Below are 22107 nucleotides of genomic sequence, written 5' to 3'. Positions count from 1 at the left end.
TTGCCACAAACCAGGCTAGTGTGGATAGCCAGTTAGAACAAGCCCAGAAGTAACAAGATTCTCAAGGTAGAAGTTCCCTTGCTCAGAGCATGAATGTGTTCACCTGCCTTTTGTTGGAGAAATGGCAGCGAGTCCTGGACAACTTGCCCTTTTTGAGTCTCTCCCCTTTGCTACTATTGTGCCTCAGGTGCCCACATGTTATGGTGGCCTTCTAAGTGGGTGTATAACATTTTCTAATTTAAAGCCTATTTGCTTAAAAGGGACAGGGGGAGTGGATGGAAGTGGTCCATAAGATGGAGAATCATGAAATGTACATTTCTTTTAGTCCCCCAGTGTTGCTTGTTCTTGGGTGTGTGCCTGAGTGCATTGTTTGGACTTAACTCTAAATCTAGTTAAGATGGTGATCTCAAGGCTTATTTGCAAACGGGAAGGATAAAGAGATCAGCATTTTAATCACTGAGCCCTTCATCTTTGCCCACTCATACTCATTTCTTTTTTCATAGGAGTTTCCTATTGTGAAACAGGTTCTGTTCAGCTGCATCCATTCTATGCCAGCTGAAAAAGGAATAGGGATGCAGCTTTTTTATCCAGGCAGCCTTTTTCCATTTGATTGATTTTAACCAGCATTTTGTCACAGGTACAACATTGGGCAGTATTATTAACGTGCATGTTTTCTAGGTGGTGTTGAAATGGACTGTTTTGATCATTTTAAACTATGTGTTTGTAAATATCAGAAAGGCTTAGTCTGCTTTAGGGTGTATCTGTGTGTTATGGAGGGGGACGACACAGAGCAAGAATAGATAATTTGGTTTTAAAAATGTGATAAAAAGCGGGACATTCTTTGTTCTGCTATTAATTGTATTGAAATAAGTCAATGCATTTCAGATCTTAGTCCGGCCACCCAGTTCAGCCTGGTGCCTTTTAAAGGTTTCAAGGTGTTAACGTTTTCCTTCTCAAGGTGACAAACATCTTTTGAAATTGTTTTTAGCACAATGGCGCCACTGTCCTTGTAGTGTAATTTCTTTGGTCATGAAATTCCAGGCCCTTCCAGTAAGGGGAGAAAGGCACTTAACTGGTCAATAGCCTGTTAGTATATACATTGCTCTTAAAAAAAAAAAAAAAAAAGCAAGCTTTGAATATATCAAGAATGGGCTGGCTCTTCCAGAGGCATTCTCCTCATTTTACTCAGGGGAAACCATGCGCTAGGTTCCCACAAAATAAAAAGTGACCTTTTGTTCCCCTTTCTCTGTACACACCCCTGACGTGTGCCAAGCAAATGAGAAAGGGGGCCTTGGGCAATTAAAACAGAAAGAAGCCAGTAATCAGATTGAGACGGACATGCTGCTAACTGCCAACAGTTGACCTGAGCGGTCCTAACTTGCACTTGGTCTTTAGCGTTGGGTTAGATTGACTAACAGAGTGAATAAAGTTCAGCCCTCGTAAGACACGCTCCATCTTCTGTCGTCAGAAACAGATCATCCGGAAGAAACCTTCTTTGATCCTGTGGACACCCTCCTTTTCTTGAGCTTTTCAAAATTATGACAAATTTCAGGGTTTTTAAAAATCGCTTATATTCCCCCAAACTTGGAATATTTAGAGGATTTTGCTTTTCCCTCTCATTGTCTAATGGGAGGGGTCTAAATGAGTACAGGGGGCAATAAAAGGCAGGTGCCAAAGAGACGGGAGGGAATCACAGTTTTTTAAAGCAGAGTGAGGGATATTAAGTAGAGGATTCGTACTTGCCCTGGCTTGAAGGTAACTAGAAAAGAAAATAGTGAAGGCACTGAAACGGTCATGAGAAAAGTCTGGTGCAGCTCAGCCTAGCAGCCAGTGAGAGCACATCGACGCAGTGCCCCCCAGAGCTCCCCATGACCAGGTGCATCCTGAACCCCAGTCTGAGGAGGGAGGGAGGAAGAAAGGAAGGCTGCTGCCTGGAATAGCTCAAGTCCCTTTCAGATCACGGGAGCCAACTAGGGCAGTTGTGGAGGGGGTGTTCTTTTTTTCTTTTCTTTTTTTTTTTTTTTTTTTGGAGTGGGAAGTGATGCTAGAGTCCCTTAGGGAACAAAAAGATCCATTGGGTCAACTAGGTCCTAGAAAAGTCCAATGGTCAAACCAAGCTCTAGTTGTGACAAGTGGAGTTAAAGGGCATGGTAGCCAGCACGGATCTGTTCTTTCTCCATCATTACTGTGGCTTGCCCCCGTAGCCGTGGTTGTAATGCTATGTGGCTAAAAATCTCTTGATCAAAATGTGAGCTCATTCGCCTTTCTACGAAGCATAAAAGTAACTTTTCTGTTTTCATATTTTCCCTCCAAGCTGAACTGTGTGTGGCAGGTAGCCTTGCTTATGTTAGCATTAAGGCCATATCTGCTCTATCCTAAACGTATTTCCCTATTTCCTATAGTTGGAGAGTTGCTCACTGTAAACATTAATTTTCCGTTAGTATTATGTAAATCCAGCTGTAAAACTGACTAGTGATTTAATCTAACATCACTCTTGCCCAGACACCCATCCTTTCCTGTGTCCTCCCATCATCCTCATTCTTCCCACATTTTGCACAAAAATGATGTTTATGGTCGTTCGGCAATAACTGGACATCAAATAGTGTCTTTTTGGCATTTGTTGAAAAATCCAAATGCCTAATAACGGGGTTTAAAAAAAAACCTAAGCATTTTTACAAGTACACTGAATTGGATCAGCATTATTGTTCATTATAATGCTATATATTTTTTTGAAGTAACGTACTATAGTTGTCATAAAACTATCTTTATTCTCCTCTGAAGTGTTGTAAATTCATTTGACCTTTACTGCAAAAAAAAAAAAAAAAATCTTTTCTATATAGTGTTTCAAGACAAGGCTCAGTTTGTAACAAATGGTGGAGGGTTACAAAAGAGGAAGGGAAAAAGCCAGGCTGAGCATCGAGAAGCTTCAGTTCAATTTCACCTCATATCTTTCTAATAACTTACTTGTCACTTTATTACCTTCCAGTAATGTGAACGCTGCTGACAAGACTGTCACACTAACAGCAGACAACACCCTCTCTGCTTCAGCTCCAGCTCTCCTGGCTACTTATTGCCCTGGCCCTGAAGGGACACAAACTAATAGTGTGCTTTCCAGTTCAGCACTTGGCCATCAAATATAAAAGGATGCGTAATTGCCTGTTTATCCCTTGTGAAGGGGAAATTGAGTACAAGGGCTAGGCTTTCCCACTGAGTTCCCTGATGTACACACATTCACAGTCTCTCTCACAGTCTCTCTCTCTCTCTCTCTCTCTCTCTCTCTCTCTCTCTCTCTCTCTCTCTCTCTCTCTCTCTCTCTCTCTCTCTCTCCCCCCCCCACCCCGCCCCCACCCTTCTCCTCCCAGCACATGAGCCCGTACACACACCCACTAAACTGTATCTTTGGTAAGCCCAAAGCTGCCTCAAGGTGCCCTCTCCAGCTATTAAGTGGACAGTAACAAGACTACTTCTTAAGGGTCAGTAGAGAGATGCTGACTTTGATGGCATTCTTTGAGTCTTTGGAAACTTAAGTATTGCAATTCCAAGCCCATGCATTTTGGGAGTACTGGGTGTGGCCCTATAATTAGAGCACAGTTTCTGCAAGTCAGTGACAAAAGTGGTATTAGATCGCCCCATATTCTGTAAGGAAAGCGTTAAAATGTTCTTCCTCCCCTTCAAAAAGTGCACGTGTTGTAAGAAATTGGTTGTGCGTGATGGTAAAAAAATAATAAATTTTTTTTTTGAAGTTTTGACACCCAACTGTTAGTCTAAATGAACACGTGTCTTGCCATGAGAACCTCCAAATCCATAGTGTGACAAGACAAATTCACCTTTGTTTTGTTTAATTGGACTGACAATCTGAAAAAAATAATAAGGCACGGGGACTTTGACTTGAATCACTAAAACAGAGACCACCCTATACGTAAAAGTAAATTCTCCACTTTGGGAACATTTTGGTAAGTACAAGCGCAGGAGCTTTACGAAATCAAGTGACTAGGGGACAAAAGGTACAAAGGAAGATCACGTGAAAGTGTTATCTTCCCAAACATCTTGAGCCTAAATAGCATGTAGGTATTGGCTGCTATTTTTGTATATTAAACTACTTAAAGGATGGTAAAAGGTGGCTAGCTGGTGGCTAAATGAAGTGCAAGATCTCTGTGTGCATCTTCCTTGGGGAACTAGGGGACTCCGTGCTTTCTTCTGTCCCTCCAGCAGCAGGTCTGTTAGAAGCTGATGACCTCCACCCCCACCCCGCTTTGAACAGTCACATTTCAAATCTATTTGTCAACCAAATAAGATACAGTACAGGTGGGTGTCATCTTTGATACGAACTTCTGGAAAGACAAAAGTGGCAGATTTAGAGACAGACGACTTACCAGGTCTGTGTTGACAAACCCGTGCTAAAATAATTGCATTAACCAGGGTGAGGACTGGGAAGAAAAGCACTTTGAGTAAGGATTCTTGGGGTCAGAGAAAAAGCAGTTGATGTTTTCTTAAGTTCCCCCAGTATGTATATGTTACATTTAGCAAACATCTGAAGAGAGTCTTAATTAAAAATTCAGCTGCCAAAATTGCACAGATTCTGCTAACTAATATGAGCTTTCCCCCACCCTTTAAATAACAGGGATGCTTAAGGACAGTTCTAATTATTTTAATGTGTTTTTACCTTCCTTTTTTTAAAAGACTCTTTGAAGGGAAGGAAGAGAAGAAAAAGGTATTTTAACAAGAATGGAGAGAAGTAGATAGTATAAAACTATATTTCTTGAAGAGAGAATATCTAAGCGTTATACCGAGACTTTATAAGGCTTCCTGTTGCCAAATGTGATGCTGAAACAATGCACAAGTAAGATGGCAAATCGATCCATTATGAACCGGCTCTGCCCACTTCTGTTTCAGAATGCAAGGATTGAGAGGTGACTCGGGGCGGGGTGTGTGTGTGGGGGGGTGCGGACCCTGGATGTGTGCGAGAGCTCCACTCATCTGGCCCTGGAAATGCTTTCCACAAGAAGGGGAGAAAAGCCCAGCCCTCTTGGTAGTCCCCCGCTGCAAGGTGAGCTGACCTGGCACTGTTTCCACAGGAGACAGGCTGCCCGTCCTTTCCATGCTAGGAGACAAAGCATCCCCCTGACCTGCCTGTGAATCAGTGCCATAGCCATGAGAAGCGTTGATTCATGAGGTATGATGCTCTTGACTCCCAGACAATGTGCTGAGTTAGTAGGTTCACTTGAGATGCATAAACCAAGGTTGAATTTTTTTTTTTTCATTTAGTACTCAATTTGGAGCATTTTGCATGTCCTTGTACAGAGTAATCCATTCCTCTCATTGCCCATCTTAATCTCCCCTGACTTTTCCATTATCTTTCCACCCCTGCCCTTTCTTCTTCTGATCTCACCCACCCCTTAAAAAAATTCTTTTCTGAAGCAAGAAGGTAGAACACTCCCTCCCTCACCCGGATTTTGATGGCTTTGGAAACATTTGTGTGTTCTGCCCTGTCCAGGGTTTACATAACGTGGATTAAGTGAATGAGATGTTCTAGCATTATATATTAAGCTTATATGACTAAGATTTATAATATATGGTGCTCCCACTTTCCTGTGCAAACTTTGGTTCAGCTGCCCTGCAGAAAAGTCTTACATTTTCCTACCAGTGCCAGTATGAACAAGGGCAGGATTGCTAAACGTGGGTATCTGGAGGTCTGAGGGGTGAGGGAAGGCGGAGAAACCAGGAGAAGACTTTGGTCTGAGGCCTCCCTGGGCCTTTCCTCAAAGGTGGAGGCGAGTCGGGGCTTCAGGAAAGAAAGCTCTCCATTCTCTACTGCTCATCAGGGACTAGGCCTTTTCGAACTAGCAAGATCCCTCACCTGGTTGAGAGAACGCCTAACTTTTTTATTCACCCCAAACCCACTGGTGTGTCTCGCTAACCACAACATTTGACTCAACCTGCCTATTTGACAGCAAAATTGGCCAAAGGGAATTGAAATATCTTAAGGAAAAGAATTTTCTCCAAGATATGTCCTCTCCCTCCTCCCAGAGTTTGGGGGTTTATGCTTTTTTCGTTTCTCTTCTCCTCTGCATCAAACCAGCCTCTCTGCTCAGCCTGCCACAGAACCAAAGTTTGCACTACAAAAGGGAGCAGTACCAAGTGACGGGGACAGCTTGCATCACCCTGATCTAATCATTGTGACGTCGTAGCTTCGTAAATACTGTGTGTACCTTGAACAAGGGTTCTGGTTTTTGTTTCGTTTTTGGTTTTGCTTTTCGGTTTGTTTTTATTAGTAGTCTGAGGGAATTAAAAGTTTTTATTTGCTATTTCTTTTGTTGTATTTTCTGTACTATAACTGTCTACAGTACGTCTTTTGCATAAAATGCATAAGGGTTTGGGGATGTAAATGGAATTTTATTCATATTTTGTCCAAATACCTCTTGTAATTTGTATCAAAATTCTTGTACAATTTTTATATTAAAGATTTATCACTGATCTCTTCTTACCTTCTTGATTTGAAGAAACCTCAACAAACTAAACTCCAAGAGACCTTTATAAAACACACCTAGAAACACTTCAGCCCACATCGTGACTCACCCTTATTTAAGCACACTTGCTGAATTATGGTATTACTGAATTCACTTCTTAGGAAGATCAAACTCATCTCTTGCTCAGATGGCAAAGCTGAGTCAGAGCTATGGAGATCCTAGCCAGTCCCGATGGAACCCAGCAAACACTGACTGAGTCTTCTCTCACTAAAGCTATCCCTTTGGGGATGCTTTTCCAGTGTCTCTCAAGAATTTCTTTTCCCCAAAGCCTTGGCACAAGCTCTTTCAAGAAAAGGAAGACCTTAGGTATCTTTGCCCCTTGGCTTTCTGCAAATATCTTCCACCTTGACCCTGTGAAATTTGTGGACAGCAGCCAACAGGATGATGACTATATATATATTTTTTTCATGCTAGATACTTGTGTTTCAGTTTATATTCTCTTGACAGTGGTTTTCTGCAGATTGTGCTTGTTATCATCTAGAAATAAAACTAGCAGATGGAAAGATGTTATCATCTAGAAATAAAACTAGCAGATGACATCTCCTGTCATACTGCTTGAGGCCAATGGGAAGAGGCATATAGGGTGCTTCTGACTCAGCAACTGTTTCATATTACCCCACCTTTTAAACCAATTCTAGCTAAACATTAGGCTAACCCAGACTATAACGTCTGCTGGAGTCACCCTTCCAATGTAGTATTTCCTGTTCTCCGTCCCTGGAGCCACACTTATCCAAGTCTCCCCAGCTTGTACCTCCCGCTTCTCCCATTTCCTCTGGCCTCTGACCCAGAGAAACAAGCTACCCAGACTCTCTAGCAACCCCCTTGGCCCCAGGCCTCTGGCCAGCAAGGGACTGGACAGGCTGCTTGTACCTGTCTGGCTGTCAGCAGACCCACAGAAAGGAACTGTCCAGCCAGCTTCAGGTACCACTGACTGAAGGTCCCACTCAAGGTAGCAAAGGTGCCGACCACCAAGCATTGACGGCGGGCGGGGGGAGCCCCCCCCCCCGATTTCCTCTGAGCACCCACAGATGGTTTCAGGGGTGAGAGCGAAGAAATGAAAGGTGAAACAATTTGGGGGAAGTCAACCTCCACTGAGGCATGTGGTTATTAAAATGTCACGGATGTGTTAACGCACCCCTACAGGGAATCCAAGCATAATTATGATCTTTTCATCAGTCATAACACGTCTGTAATTGGCAAGAATCCTCCCTCAAACAGCTCCTTCTTCTTTAAAAAAAAAAATTGTTTTAAATGTTATTAAATGGTGGAAATCCTCCTTTTTAGCGAAGAGGCACCCATGAATTCAACTCTTGGCACAAAGCTAATCAGAGCTGCCTGGGTTGCGGCCAGTTGCTCTTCTGAGCCACTGGAAGACTTGCCGTCTGCTAGTCTGCCCCATGTCAGTTGACAGTATGACAGTAGATTAAGTGCTACTAATTTAATAAAGCTGCTCTGAGGATGGAGCCGATCTATCAATGAAGACCAGAGATGATCTCATGGCTGGGGGCTCGGGAGGGGCAGCTGAGAATATCGAAGTGCCTCAAGTAATACTGGGGGGAAATCTATCGATCCTCTGTGAGGTGCAGTTATTTTTAGTCACCTGACTCTCAGGCACCCAGTCATTACCCATATTCATCAGAGACATATAATGAACAGAGGTATTGATTAGCAGGGGTAGCTGAAGAGATTTCCCAACAGTGCTAGTTCACACTGATAGGTCTCCAATGGGAATACAAGCCATGCAGCCCTGGAACATAACTTACTCTGTTCTAGGTCCTTCCACCGATTTTATTTTGGGGGGAGAGGGGGAAGGAGGGAGAGACAGTCTTGCACACAGTGGTGCTCCCTTGACCTTTCCCTGAAAGCTTCCTTGAAGAAAAAGAGAAAACCAACGCACTGCAACAGTCAACAAGTACGCAGCCCTGCTCCAAGTTGCCTGCTTCTCTCCAGGCTGGCTGTCTTACCTCATCTCTGATTGCCGTGTGTGTTATCTTGATTTATAGAGATGTGCTCGAAGCTGGGATGTGCCAGTCAGAGCTCAGAGCCATCAGGCAGACGAAGCCTTTTCCCTCCCCTAAAGATCAACATATGGCTTCAGGAAATTATCGTGTTAGGCTAATTGCACCAAGTTGGCAGGGTAGGAGCGTAATGAGCCCCGGTTTCAGCACGCTGACCCCAAACCCGGTGATGCCAGCACAGAGTAACTTTCCAAGCATTTTGCCTCATGGCAGGAAACCTCATTGAGCTGCTGTTTGTAAAAGGCATATTTGGTTCCATTTCTAGCGTGCGCCCTGATCCTGCACTGCATGCTCCAGTCGTACAAGGGAGCTTGCTGTGCGGTTCAGGCGAGCGCTTGTCCTTCCGGAGAACTAGTGGTGACCCACAGGCCACAACCATCAGGAGCCATGTTTTGCCTGACGGGTAACTAGAAACCGTTATGAAAATGCTGATAGGTAACTAGAAACCATTAAACCCCAGGGAGGAAAAAAACTGTAAAGGATTAACACAAGGACAGCTGTAAAAAAATAAATCTCAAATGCATCATTAGAAACCAGAAATGCACAAAGTCCGACTGTCTGTCATCCACACTGGATATTAGCAACACTTGACTTGGATATTAATGAAATGCTGTAGGAACTTGAAGTCACCTCTTAACCACTGAAGCTGGAGGCAAGTTTCTCTTTGCTCCAGTCTCTCCTTACCTGAGTCCAGGGTTTTGATGACGTTCAATTTCATTTGCCTCCGATTATTCTTGCCAGTGTGCCTTAATCTGTCTTACCTTGGCCAGCAGACTTGTTCACCTTCAAGTCCAGGAGAGGTCCAGCCTCTCCTTGGACTTTAGACTTGTGTATGTACCACCTTCAGCCTTTTCTTTGCCCGTCTTTATTCTCTTCATCATAACGTTCAGTTCAATTTCTGTTTTCTTGGCTGAAACCATTAAAAAAAATCAGTTCAATATATTTTGATCCTCTGGGATTAGACTGTACCTTAACTTCTTACCAAATGTAAGAACTTACAGGGAAAAAAATATCAAAGATTTCAATAATTTTAAATCCCGAGTTCAGTGCATTGTGCAGCAACTTCAAGTTTTTGGAATGCTCCAAAAACAACGGTCGTAAGCAATTGAATGTGGACGTTATCAGGGTTTGGGGCATGTGCTGTGTGAGGGGATTTAAAATTATTAGGCCACTTCCAGATTTGAGAGAGATTCATTTTTATAAATGTAAGTGCTATTAACACTTCAAAGCACTCTCATAATTCCCCATCTTTGTTCTTCCCCGATCTCAATTTCACTTTTCTTTAAGATTTTTTTCTTAAGTGGAGAATTTCCTTCCCAAGTTTCACAAAGTCATTTGCAGACTGAAAACAAGACACTTATTTGATTATTTTCAGATGTCACGTCAATTGGTCTTGAGCAGAAAGTAATCCTGCAAGATGTTATGCTTTATGCTTTCTGTTCTTTCAAAAACCACAAACCTGTGTGTTTGAAAATATGTCTCTTTCCAAAAAAGCCCTCAGCCACACCCACAGAGTGCACATGTGAGGATGGCTTCAGGCTCATACACAGACATGCCTTTTCAAGGAAGCAACAAAGTCCACTCACTTCACAGATCTACTGTGAGTGTAAGCAGAGAGTGGGAGAAAAAGCCAGGGTGAAATCCAGCAAGTTGTGTCTAGCAGGGAATTGTGTTCTCAACACTTTAAAGATGGGCTGTTTCTCTAACCCTCATAGCTTGTGGTACATAGTAGGTGATCGGTGCTCATTCATAGAATAAATGGGTACGGTAAATGGGGACTAGTGGTGGGTGGATGGAGCCCTTTGTTAAATGCCAAAGTCAGAGCCAGCCTTAAGATTAATCAAAGGTGAAGGCTGTCACGCCTGTGTAGAATGCAGGCATCAGCTATTTGAGGACTCTGGAAAGCACATAGTAGCAGAAGCACTGAAGAAGACAACCAGGATTCAAAATACAGCCGAAATGGTCTGACTTTGCCAATTCCCCCTCCACGTGCCCCAGCCTGAACTCATGGAAACCTGAAACACACAAGTGGTTCTCAGGGCTGGGCACAGGGCTCTCCAGGAGAAGCCCTCTGGTCAAGGAGCCAGGAAGAAAAGAGTGGATGCTCAGGGAGACTGGGGGAAATTCCCTATTCTTCTTTCTTTTTGCTCTGTTTTTTCGTGCCTGCCTCAAACCCAAGCAACCCTGTGACAAAAGGAGCAACAGGAGGGGAACCAGTAGGCACCTAAATTCTCTGGGAAGGAAGCTGCCCTTCTGGACTGGAGGAGCTGCTGTCCCGAGAGGGTAGGGAAACCCCTTTTGCTTTTTAGCTCTGTCTGTCCTCCCACTTGGGAGGTGAGCACAGTCCCAGGAAGTGAACTGCAGAGCACCAGCTTTCCAGCCAGAGGGCCAAAAGGGCAAGGCTGGGAAGTTCCAGGGGGATCATGGAGAGGGAGGTCCTTGGGAAAGTAACCCCTTCAAATGAATTCCTGGGCTCACCCCTGAGGTGTGCGTGCATGGCTCTAACCCTACAAGCACAGGCTGGCTACCGAGCGGTGCTCACGTGGGAGAGATCCGAACAGTGCTTCAAAGGTTTTGAAAACTGAACTGACACTGGAACTAAGACCCACAGAAGACTGGTTGGAACTTGCAACCTGAACTAAGGTTGAATGCCTGCTAAAAACATGTTGACATTCTCCACAGGATTTAAACAAGGCCCAGAATCTCATAATATGTGTGGTAGGCAAACTTCTTGATTTTTGTTTGTTTTTCAACTGTGGTAAAATATACATAACAAAAAGGTATCATTAACCATTTTAAAGTGTATCGTTCAGTGGTGTTAAGTACCATTCACACTGTTGTACAACCATCACCACCATCCATCTCCAGAACTTTTCATCTTCCTCAACTACAACTCTGTACCCATTAAACGTTGACTCTCCATTGCCCCTATCCCCACCATTCTGCTTTCTATCTCTATGAATTTGACTACTCTAGGTACCTCATCTAAATGGACACATACAATATTTGTCCTCTGTGACTGGCTTATTTCACTAGCGTAGTGTCCTCAAGGTTCATCCATGTTGTAGCATGTGCCAGGATTTCCTTCCTTTTAAGGCTCAGTAAGATTCCATTGTGTGTATATACCACATTTTGTTTATCCATTCATCTGCTAATGGGGAGTTGGGTTGCTTGTACCAGTAGGAAGTAGGAAGACTTCTAAAATGGTCCCCAACGATCCTCTATAGGAGTTTTCATATCCTTGTGATCCCGTCCCCTTAAGTGTAGGCTGGACCTAGTGCCTTACTTTTAACAACCTGACTGTGATAAAAGGTGTAAGATACAGTCAGAATATAATCCAAAATTTTTCAGCCCTATGAAGAATTAGGAAAATCTTTCACACAGAAGACAATCAATAGATTATATTACCAAGATGATAAAGGTGGAATTACTTGAAAAAGACTTAAAAGCAAGTATTATTTAAATGCTCCAACAATAAGGGCAAACTCTCTTGAAACAAATAGAAAGCTAGAAGGTCTCATAGACCTCTAAATGGAAACTGTAGAACTCAAAAAAAAGATTATTAAAATTAAAAATTCACTGGATCAGTTCAATAGCAGAATGAAGATGACAGAGGAAAGTCAGTGAACTTGAAGACAGGTCAACAGAAATTACCCAATCTGAACAACAAAGAGAAAAAAATTTAACAGAGCCTCAGGGACCCGTGGAATAATAAGAAAACATCTAATGTGTGTTATTGAAGTCCCAGAACTACAGGAGAAAGTTCAGTGAAAAAAAAGTATATGAAAAACTGATCACTGAAAACATTCTAAATTTTGCAAAAGACATAAACCTATGGATTCAAGAGGCTCAGTAAATCCAAACAAGATAAAGCCAAAGAAATGCACACCCAGACATGCATAACCAAATTACTAGAGTCTACAGAAAAAAAAAAAATCCCCAAAAGAAAAAAACTGAGAAAAATGATACATTACTTATAGGGGAACAATTGGAATGACTGTGTTTTTTCATCAGAAACCAAGAAAGCCAGAAGGAAGTGGAACAACATTTTATAAGTGCTGAAAGAAAAGACCTTTCAACCCTGAATTTTAAATCCTGGAAAAATATTCTTCAGGAATGAATGTGAATTAAAGACATTCTCAGATGAAGGATTTCTCAATCTCCTCCCCCACCCCAGCATATATGTTTCAAAAGAACTGCTAAAGGAAATTCTTTATAAAGAGAGGAAATAATACCAAGAAGAAAGTTTGAACTTCAAGAAAGAAGGGAGAGTGACAGAAATTATAAATGTATGGGCAAATACAATAAATTATTTTTCTGTTAATTTTCTGATTGTTTGAAAGCAAAAAATATAGCATTGTCTGGTGGTGTTTTCAATGTATGTAGGTATAATACATAAGACAACTATGACATAAGGTTATACCACATATGATTCTATTTATATGACATTCTCTAGAAGACAAAACTGTAGCAGTAGAGGACAGCTAAGTGGTTGCTAGGGCTTGGGGTGGGGGCAGAGTACGACTACAGAGAGATAGCAGGAAGGAATTTTTGGAGTGATGGAACATCACTGTATCCTGTTTGCAGTGGTGGTAACAAATCTATATATGTCCTGAATTTTATAAAATACAGGAAGAAAGTCAATTTTACTGTATTTTAATTTTTTTTTTCTAAAAAGGAATTAGAGTTAGGTCCCCTGGTACTCTGATTTCAGAGAGTGAAATCTGCCTCCGCCACCCTCTCACCCTCAGCTCTAAATGATACATCCCTTACTCTTACTTGTTTGCTTTTACAGGAACATCCTTTAAAAAGGGCAGAGTCCTTCCCATCAAAATGATGAGGCTTAAAATAAAACCCCGTAGGGGAAACTCATTGACTTAAATTCACCTTCGGTTTTAAATATTCTTTAGCTTATTTACAGCAGTGTGTTTTGATTGAAGAGAGCCTGAAAAGGGAGGCAAAGGACATTTTGACAGGAGGTGCCACCAGTGAATATTTAAAGGATCGGTCTGGAATTATCTAAGAGCCTTCATATTGATAGACATATCTTGGAGAATGCTTCAAATATTTGCAGTGGAGAAGGACAGAGGCAGAATGTTTGTGATATTAACCACCTGGAGCCCTTCCCTCTAGCACAGTAAGCAGCTCCTAAGTCCTGACCATGGCACTAGAGTTCTTCAGTACCCTGCAATTGCTGACTGGAAACTCTGAATCCCCAACTACTCCCTCCAGATTGCTCCTTATGCACATATAGGCTGCAGTACCACTGGGCAACAAGGGTGTAGGTATGAAGCACATCTTAGATGTTATGTCTACATTGGAAAGTCCATGGACTAGCTGCTTCATCAAAGTAAGCAGTGAGTGGAGTACAGAAACCAGCAAGGGAGATTGACAAGAGTGGTAAGGAGAGAATCAGACTTGCAGTAGGGAAGGTAGGGAACTTAGAAGTGTCAAAAAGTAAGTGGTCAGCCATATGAAACACCCCAGAGAATTAGCTATGGTGAAAATTGGGAAGCATTCATTGGATTTGATGATTAGGGAAACTGTTAATACTTTGGTGCAAACAGGGCATGTCCATGATATATGCATCACAGTGCCTACCAAGTCCAGCTTTTCTTGCTAGTAAACACTGCTCCACCCTCAGCACCAACACAAGAAAAACATGCTAGGTGGACTGCTGCAGGACAGTGACCACAGAGTGACCAGACATGGGTGACTGACCCAAGAGCAGTCCATTTATAGGCTGGTAGGTGACATATGAGGAGGTCTGGTACAAAGCAAACGAAATAATTAGCTATTTAAACCAGCTCTGTCCAGGATTTGGACTCTGATATATAGAGTAGATAGAGCAGTTGGATGTTAGAAGAAAACAGAGCCAGCATTAAAAGACAGAGAGAGAATAAGAGAGACAGACACAGGCTAGGAATACTGAGAGAGAGAGAGAGATGGATAAAGAAGCAGGCCCCTACGGCTGCTCTGGACTGCAGAGTGCATGGATCAGGATGCGTGTGGGCTTTGTTAGGAAGTTTGGTGGCAAAGGGAAGAAAGCCTGTGTTAGATTGCAAAGAAGGGTCAAGGGTAGCTCTGTGTGTGTGAGTGCGTGTGTGTGTGTGTGTCTGTGTGTTTAATAAAAGGAAAGACTCAATCATGAGGGAGGATGTGGGGAATGCTATTATGCTTACTCATTTAAGTCCTAACTCTCAACCTAGCCCTACAGTCAGGGGAATTGTGCTTCTGCTACAAATACCCAAGGGATACAGAAATGCCTAGAGATGACCACCTACCCAGCAGACATAGGAGCTACTGAAAATTCAAAGTGATCGGAGTGGGAGGAGGGAAGAGCACCATCTATGAATCTGAAATATGCACGAGGCTCCCTTCTAGGCACTTTACCTACCTTTCCTCATGTTTGCCCCCCACCACACCTGTAGGATAAACATTATCCTACTTTATGGTTGAGAATTTGAGGCTTAAGGAAGTTAAGTAACAGAGACCATTGAAACTGTACTTTGAACTCAGACCTGTTTGTCTGAAGTCTTGCTCTTTCCACCTTTCCTCCTTTCTCCTACTCATGAATCTTATACACTTATCAATCAACAAGCAAATTTCTGTGAGTTCCTTTAGGTGTAGCTAAGAGTACAATAAAGAAGGTTTCCAGTATAGTCGAGAAATAAAAATACGTGTAACATGGTAAATTACAGTTCATGGTAGGCCAGTTGGGGTCCAATCAGGAAAACAGAAACTTCACTAAGTATTTCAACAGAGATAATTCAATATGGGGAATTGGTTAAATGGGTGTTGGAAGCCTGAAAAAGGAAAAGGAGAATACTGAGGGAAAATAGATAATAGCTATAGGGAGTAGCTACTACCCCTAAGGCTTAGGGGACAAAAGGAAGGAAGTGATTGTGTCATCAGAACCTTGAAGTTCAGAGGAGAGGCCTGTTGAACTGGGGCCTAGACTTCTGAGAAAATAAAGGGCCTCTGGTAACTCAGGAGTACAGACCAAGTGCCTCATGGAGCTGGGGCTCAGACCTGGGTAGGCGGGCTGCCTGGCAAGGGCTTTTACCTCAGGAGCTTGAAGAGGGGGAGCCTGAAGAACTGAAACTCAGATTTCTGAGGTGACAGCATTTCTTGGCTACTGCTGGTACCTCTGAGGTTGTACGATGAAGCTGGTTGTGGGTATAGGGAAGGAAGTTGGAGGTCAGAACCAACCTCTACTGCCTGGGGGCAATATTGACAGCAATAGCAGGCATGCAGGAAGAAGCAAGTCCATTTTCTCTCCCTCCTGCCTTCTAATCTCTCTGGAATTACCACTATTGGCAACGTGTAACAGGAAGCCAGTTGGCAAAGGAGAAATGGAGGTGGCAGAGTTCCAGCCTTGGCATCCCAGGGCAGAATCTAAAAGAGTGTGTTTAGACCTGAAAGACTATATAGCACATGAAGCAACATATACTAATTGCCAAACAAGGTGTAGAAGGCCAGAATGGAGGGCGGAAGCCAACCCAAAGGCTGTGGTGGTTGAGGGCAGCGAAGAGATGGGACTAGGGCTGAACTCTAAGTGTTGGCCGAGAGTGGATGAGGGACCTGAGGCAGAGCTACAGGAAAGCTTAAGGTATGTCTGGGGACAGATTAGAAGCAGGAGACCAAGATGGAAAAGTGGGCTTAGGGATATTTTTAAAAATTAAAATAAATAAGTAAATTCAGCATCATTTTTATGGAACTTGTTAACTGCAGAATGAGGAGTTTGGCATTTGTCTCCTTAAAATGAAAGAGAACCAAGCAGTGAAGAAGCCCCCTCCTAATGATTTCCTACATTTCATCACCAGCTCATTGTCTAGGATATGGAAGTTACAGAAGTAGAGCAAGTTTTAGGAATCTGACTGTTGAAGTCTGAGAGATTATCCAGGCCAGTGATTTTCTCGTGTGTATGTGTGTGTGTGTGTGTGTGTGTGTGTGTGTGTGTGTGTGTGTGTCTCTGTCTGTCTGTGTGTGTGTGTGTGTTTATTTCTTATTGAAAGAACACTTTTTCCAAACAAAAAGTTAGGTACAATCCCAAGGCATGAAACAAACAGAAGTAGAGGTTCTCTGGGAGTGTCAGAGCTTCCCCCATTTGGCCTCCACTTTTTCCCACTGCAGGGGACTTTGAGATAGGTCTTGAAAACTGCAACACAATTTGCCAAACAGTGATCTAAATGAACTCCTCCACTTTATAGATGAGGAAGCGAAGGTTCAGAAAGTTTACTGGTTACTCCACAAATTAGTGCTACACTGTGATTACAATGCAGATCTTCTGACTTCTGGTCCAGGAGCATTTCCATTACAGCTGAAGTGGTCATACAATTTATTGCCTAAGCTAGGCTATGTTTTAGGGTAAAGGAGGACAATTAAAATAATTGATAGGCACAAACAGATTCACAAAAATTGTAACCTGGGACTATCCTGAGCAACCCAGAATATCTGGTCATCCTAACGAAACCTTACTGCATTTTTTATACTTTCTAACTCAAGATTACCCCAGTCCCTACCTAATAAAGCCCTTCCCACATTTATTTTTTGACATCCAGTACCTCTCAATCTAATGAGTGCACAGAATCCAAGACTGATCCGGGCCACTCCCAGCCTTTCCTATCCAATATCTTTTAGTGTAAATTGCCCTGATACTTTCCTAGGCTTTCATTTGTACATGGGTAACAGGGCCTTGGGCAACAACTACCTGGTGTTCAGAAGTTGAATTGAGGAAATGTTTGGGTTGGCCGAAAGCCTTACTGTATCAATCAGGTTTTTAATTGAAAGCAACAGAGAATGATTGACTTATATTTATACAGAAAAGATGTATCAGATACTACTGGGTGGCTCACAGAATTGCTAAGAAGACTGGATCACTAAACCCAAGAAGCAGACAGGAACAAGAGAGGCTGAAAATAAGCAAACAACCAAAATCATATCACAGAACTAGTCCAGTGAGGACCTGGAAGATGTCACCAGCCCTGGGTGTTGGATACTACAGCTGGCATCGCTGCCCTTTAGACCCAGAATGACTTCTCCATTGACCCTGCTGCTTTGCATAGCCAGCTCTCAATTCAGAGAGTCCAAGTGGGTTAATCTAATTAGCCAATCCTAGGCCATCCTTGTTAGTCTAGTCTTTTCAAGCTTTTAAAGTGGAAAGGAAGGTTCTGTCTACAATACTATATTTTTGTTCCCAAATGTTTGCTGCCCCTCCCTAGGGGGAGTATTATAGCTTCCTGTCTCTTTGACATCTGGCTTGACCATGTTGCTTGTTTTGGCCATTAAAATTATAAGCAGAAATGATATGGATAACTTCTAAGCAGAAGCATTAAGAGCCAGTGTGTACTTTCAAGACCAGCCAAGATGGCAGAGTAGAAAGACCCTGAACTCTCACAAGAACACCAAAATCACAACTATTTGCAGATGAAAAAGACTAGAACCTATCAGAAAATATCTTCTACAACTGAAGACATAAAGCGGGAATGATGAGATGGATAGGAAGGACAAATGTGCCATATAATCAAGTCCCATACCCCCAGGTGGGTGACCCTCAAACTGGAGAATAATTATATTGCAGAGGTTCTCCCACAGGAGTAAGGGTTCTGAACCCCATGTCAGACTCCCCAAGCCAGGGGTCCTGCACTGGGAAGATGGGTCTCCATAGCATTTGGGTTTGAAGGCCAGCAGGGCTTAATTTCAGGAGTCCCAAACGACTGGGAGAGATAGAGACTTCACTCTTACAGGGCATACACAAAATCTCAAATGCTCTGGGACCTTAGACAAAAGCAGTAATCTGATGGAAGCCTGGACCAGACCTACCTGCTGGTCTCAGAGAGTCTCCCAGAGAGGCAAGGGTCAGCTGTGGCTTACCCTGAGGACAAAGACACTGGTGCCACCATTATTAGGAGCTTCCTCTACCACATGGATACTGGGGCTGACAGCACCATTATAAAATTCTCCCTCTAGCTCATTAGCACCAAGACCTGGCCCCACCCAATAGCCTGTAGGCATCAGTGCTGATAGCCTCAGGTCAAACAACTAACTGGGTGGGGACAAAGTCCCACCCATCAGCAGACAGGTTGCCAAAAGATTTCCTGAGCCCACAGTTGACTATAGACGTACCTCTAGACACAGCTCCACCCATCAGTGGGCAAGTACTTGTCCTGCCCTCCGGGAAGGCTCCATTAGCCTATGGACCAGCCTCACTCACCAGAGGGCAGACACCAGAAAACCACAAACCCACAGCCTGCAGACCCAACCTGCCCACAGGAGGCCAGACCCTACTTTGGGATCAGCTGGGCCCCAGCCCTACCCACTATCAGGCCAAACAAGCTTCAAGACACCACAGACCCCATACCCAATTGTGTCAGGAATCCTCCCCCCTGCCCCCTGGAGAGCTGACACAAGCTCTAGGGTCCCTGGGTCCTGCAGCCAGATTCCAGGATATGACTCTGCCTGCCAGTAATCTAGCACTAACCCTAGGCCCTGGATTCACCCACCAGTGGGCAGGCAACAGCCCTGGAGTCTTCTGACTCTGCCCACCAGTGAGCCAGCATTAGCACCAGAGCCCTCGGGGGTTCTGCAGTCAGATGCCTTGTGACCAGGCCCCACCAAGCAGCAGCTGGAAGCCTCTGCACAATGCAGGGTCTGACAACCAACCAGACTAGGGGCCAATGAAGCTACCAGACTGCCCACACAGTCATCCTGCCACAACTGAAAGACCCACACATCCCTCATAGGGGGAACCCCTTGAGCATATAGCTTGGGTGACAACAGGGGAGTGCACTGCTGGGATGCACAGGATGTCTCCTACAGAAGGCCATTTCTCCAAGGGTGGGAAAGGTAACTAACCTACCAGATATATAAAATTACAAATAGTGACTTAAGCAAAATGAGATGGCAGAGGAGTATGTTTCAGAAAAAGGAAATTGATAAAACCCCAGAAGAAGAGCTAAGTGAGGTGGAGATAGGCAATCTACCTGAGAAAGAGCTCAAGGTAATGATCCTAAAGATAATCAAAGAACTTGGGAGAAGAATGGATGCACAGAGTGAGAAGGTAGAAGTTTATAATAAAGAGTTAAAAAATAAAAATAACTTCGAAACAGAGATGAAGAATGCAGTAAGTGAAATGAAAAATACACTAGAAGGAATCAATAGTATATTAAATGATACAGATGAAAAGATCAGTGATCTTGAAGACAGGATAGTGGAAATTACTGCCGCTGAACAGAAAAAAGAGAAAAGAATGAAGAGAAATGAAGACAGTTTAAGAGACCACTGGGACAACAAGTGCACTAATATTTGCATTATACGAGTCCCAAAAGGAGAAGAGAAAGAGAAAAGGACTGAGAAAATATTTGAAGGCATAATAGCTGAAAACTTCCCTGACTGGGAAAGGAAACAGTCACCGAAGTCCAGGAAGCACAGAGAGTCCCATATAGGACTAACCTAAGGAGGAACACATCAAGACACATTCTAATTAAAATGACAAAAATTAAAGATAAAGAGAAAATATTAAAAGCAGCAAGGGAAAAACAGCAAATAGCATACAGGGGAACTCCCATAAAGCTATCAGCTGATTTTTCAGCAGAAATTCTGCAGGCCAGAAAGGAGTGGCACAATATATTTAAAGTGATGAAATGAAAAGACCTACAACCAGGAATACTCTACACAGCAAGGCTCTCATTCAGATTTGATGGAGAAATCAAAAGCTTTGTAGGTAAGCAAAAGCTAAAAGAATTCAGCATCACCAAATCAGCTTTACAACAAATCCTAAAGGAACTTCTCTAAGTGGAAAAGAAAAGGCCACAATGAGAAACAAGAAAATTACAAAATGAAAAAGCTCACCAGTAAAGGCAAACATACAGTAAAGGTAGGAAATCATCAACACACAAAGCTAGTAGGGAGGTTAAAAGACAAAAGTAGTAAAATCATCTGTAAGCACAATAAGCAGTTCAGGGATACACAAAACAATTAAATGTAAAATATGATACCATAAAGAGTAATCTTGATTGGAGGAGAGTACAAATGCAGGGTTTTTCAAACAAATTTAAAATTAAGAGATTGGCAACTTTAAAAATTCACACACATATATATAGACTGCTACACAAACACCTCATGGTAACCGCAAATCAAAAACCTACAAGAGATACACACACAAAATAAAGGAATCCAAACATAACACTAAAGATAGACATCAAATTACAAGAGAAGAGAACAAAAGAAGGGGGGAAAAGACCGACAAAAACAAATCTGAAACAATTAACAAAATGGCGATAAAAACATGCATATCAATAATTACCTTAAATGTAAACAGATTAATGCTCCAACTAAAAGATATCGACTCACTGAATGGATACAAAAACAAGACCCATATATATGCTGCCAACAAGAGACTCACTTCAGATCTAGAGACACATATGGACTGAAAGTGAGGGGACAGAAAAAGGTATTCCATGCAAATGGAAATCAAAAGAAAGCTGGAGTACCAATACTTATATCAGACAAAATAAACTTTAAAAGAAGGACAAGAGACAAAGAAGGACACTATGTAATCATCAAGGGATCAAAGAAGAAGATATAACAACTGTACATATGTATGCACCCAACATAAGAGCACATAAATATATAAGGCAAGAATTAAGAGATATAAAAGGAGAAACTGACAGTAATACAATAATAGTAGAGGACTTTAACACCTCACTTACATCAATGGACAGATCATCCAGGCAGAAAATCAATAAGGAAACACAGGCCTTCAATAACACATTAGACCAAATGTACTTAATTGATATTTAGAGAACATTCCATCTGAAGGCAGCAGAATACATATTCTTTTCAAGTGCACATGGAACATTTTCCAGGGTAGATCACATGCTAGGCCACAAAACCAGCATCGGTAAATTTAAGAAAATTAAAATATCAAGCATCTTTTCCACTACATGCTATGAAACTAGAAACGAACCACATGGAAAGAACTGCAAAAAAACACAAACACGTGGAGGCTAAACAACATGATACTAAACAGCCAATGGATCACTGAAGAAATCAAAGAGGAAATTTAAAAAATACCTAGAGACAAATGAGAATGAAAACAGGATGATGTTAAACCTATGGGATTCAGCAAAAGCAGTTCTAAGAGGAAAGTTTATAGCAATACAGGTTTACATCAAGAAATAAGAAAAATCTCAAACAACCTAACCTTACTTCTAAAGGAACAAGAAAAAAAAAAGTCAAGAGAAGGAAAGAAATCATAAAGATGAGAGCAGAAATAAAATAGACAAAGAAAACAATAGAAAAGATCAGTGAAACTAAAAGCTGGTTCTTTAAAAAGATAAACAAAATTGATAAACCTTTAGCCAGACTCATCAAGAAATAAAGGGACAGGGCCCAAATCAATAAAATCAAAAGTGTATAAGAAGTTACAACCGACACCACAGAAATAAAAAAGATCTTAAGAGACTATTATGAACAACATATACCAATAAGATGGACAACCTAGAAGAAATGGACAAATACATAGAAAGGTACAATCTCCGAAGACTGCACCAGAAGAA

Source organism: Physeter macrocephalus, chromosome 9, assembly GCF_002837175.3.
Source record: "Physeter macrocephalus isolate SW-GA chromosome 9, ASM283717v5, whole genome shotgun sequence".
Lineage (NCBI taxonomy): Eukaryota > Metazoa > Chordata > Mammalia > Artiodactyla > Physeteridae > Physeter > Physeter macrocephalus.
The sequence above is the reverse complement of the archived record's forward strand: the minus strand, read 5'-3'. Positions refer to the sequence as shown.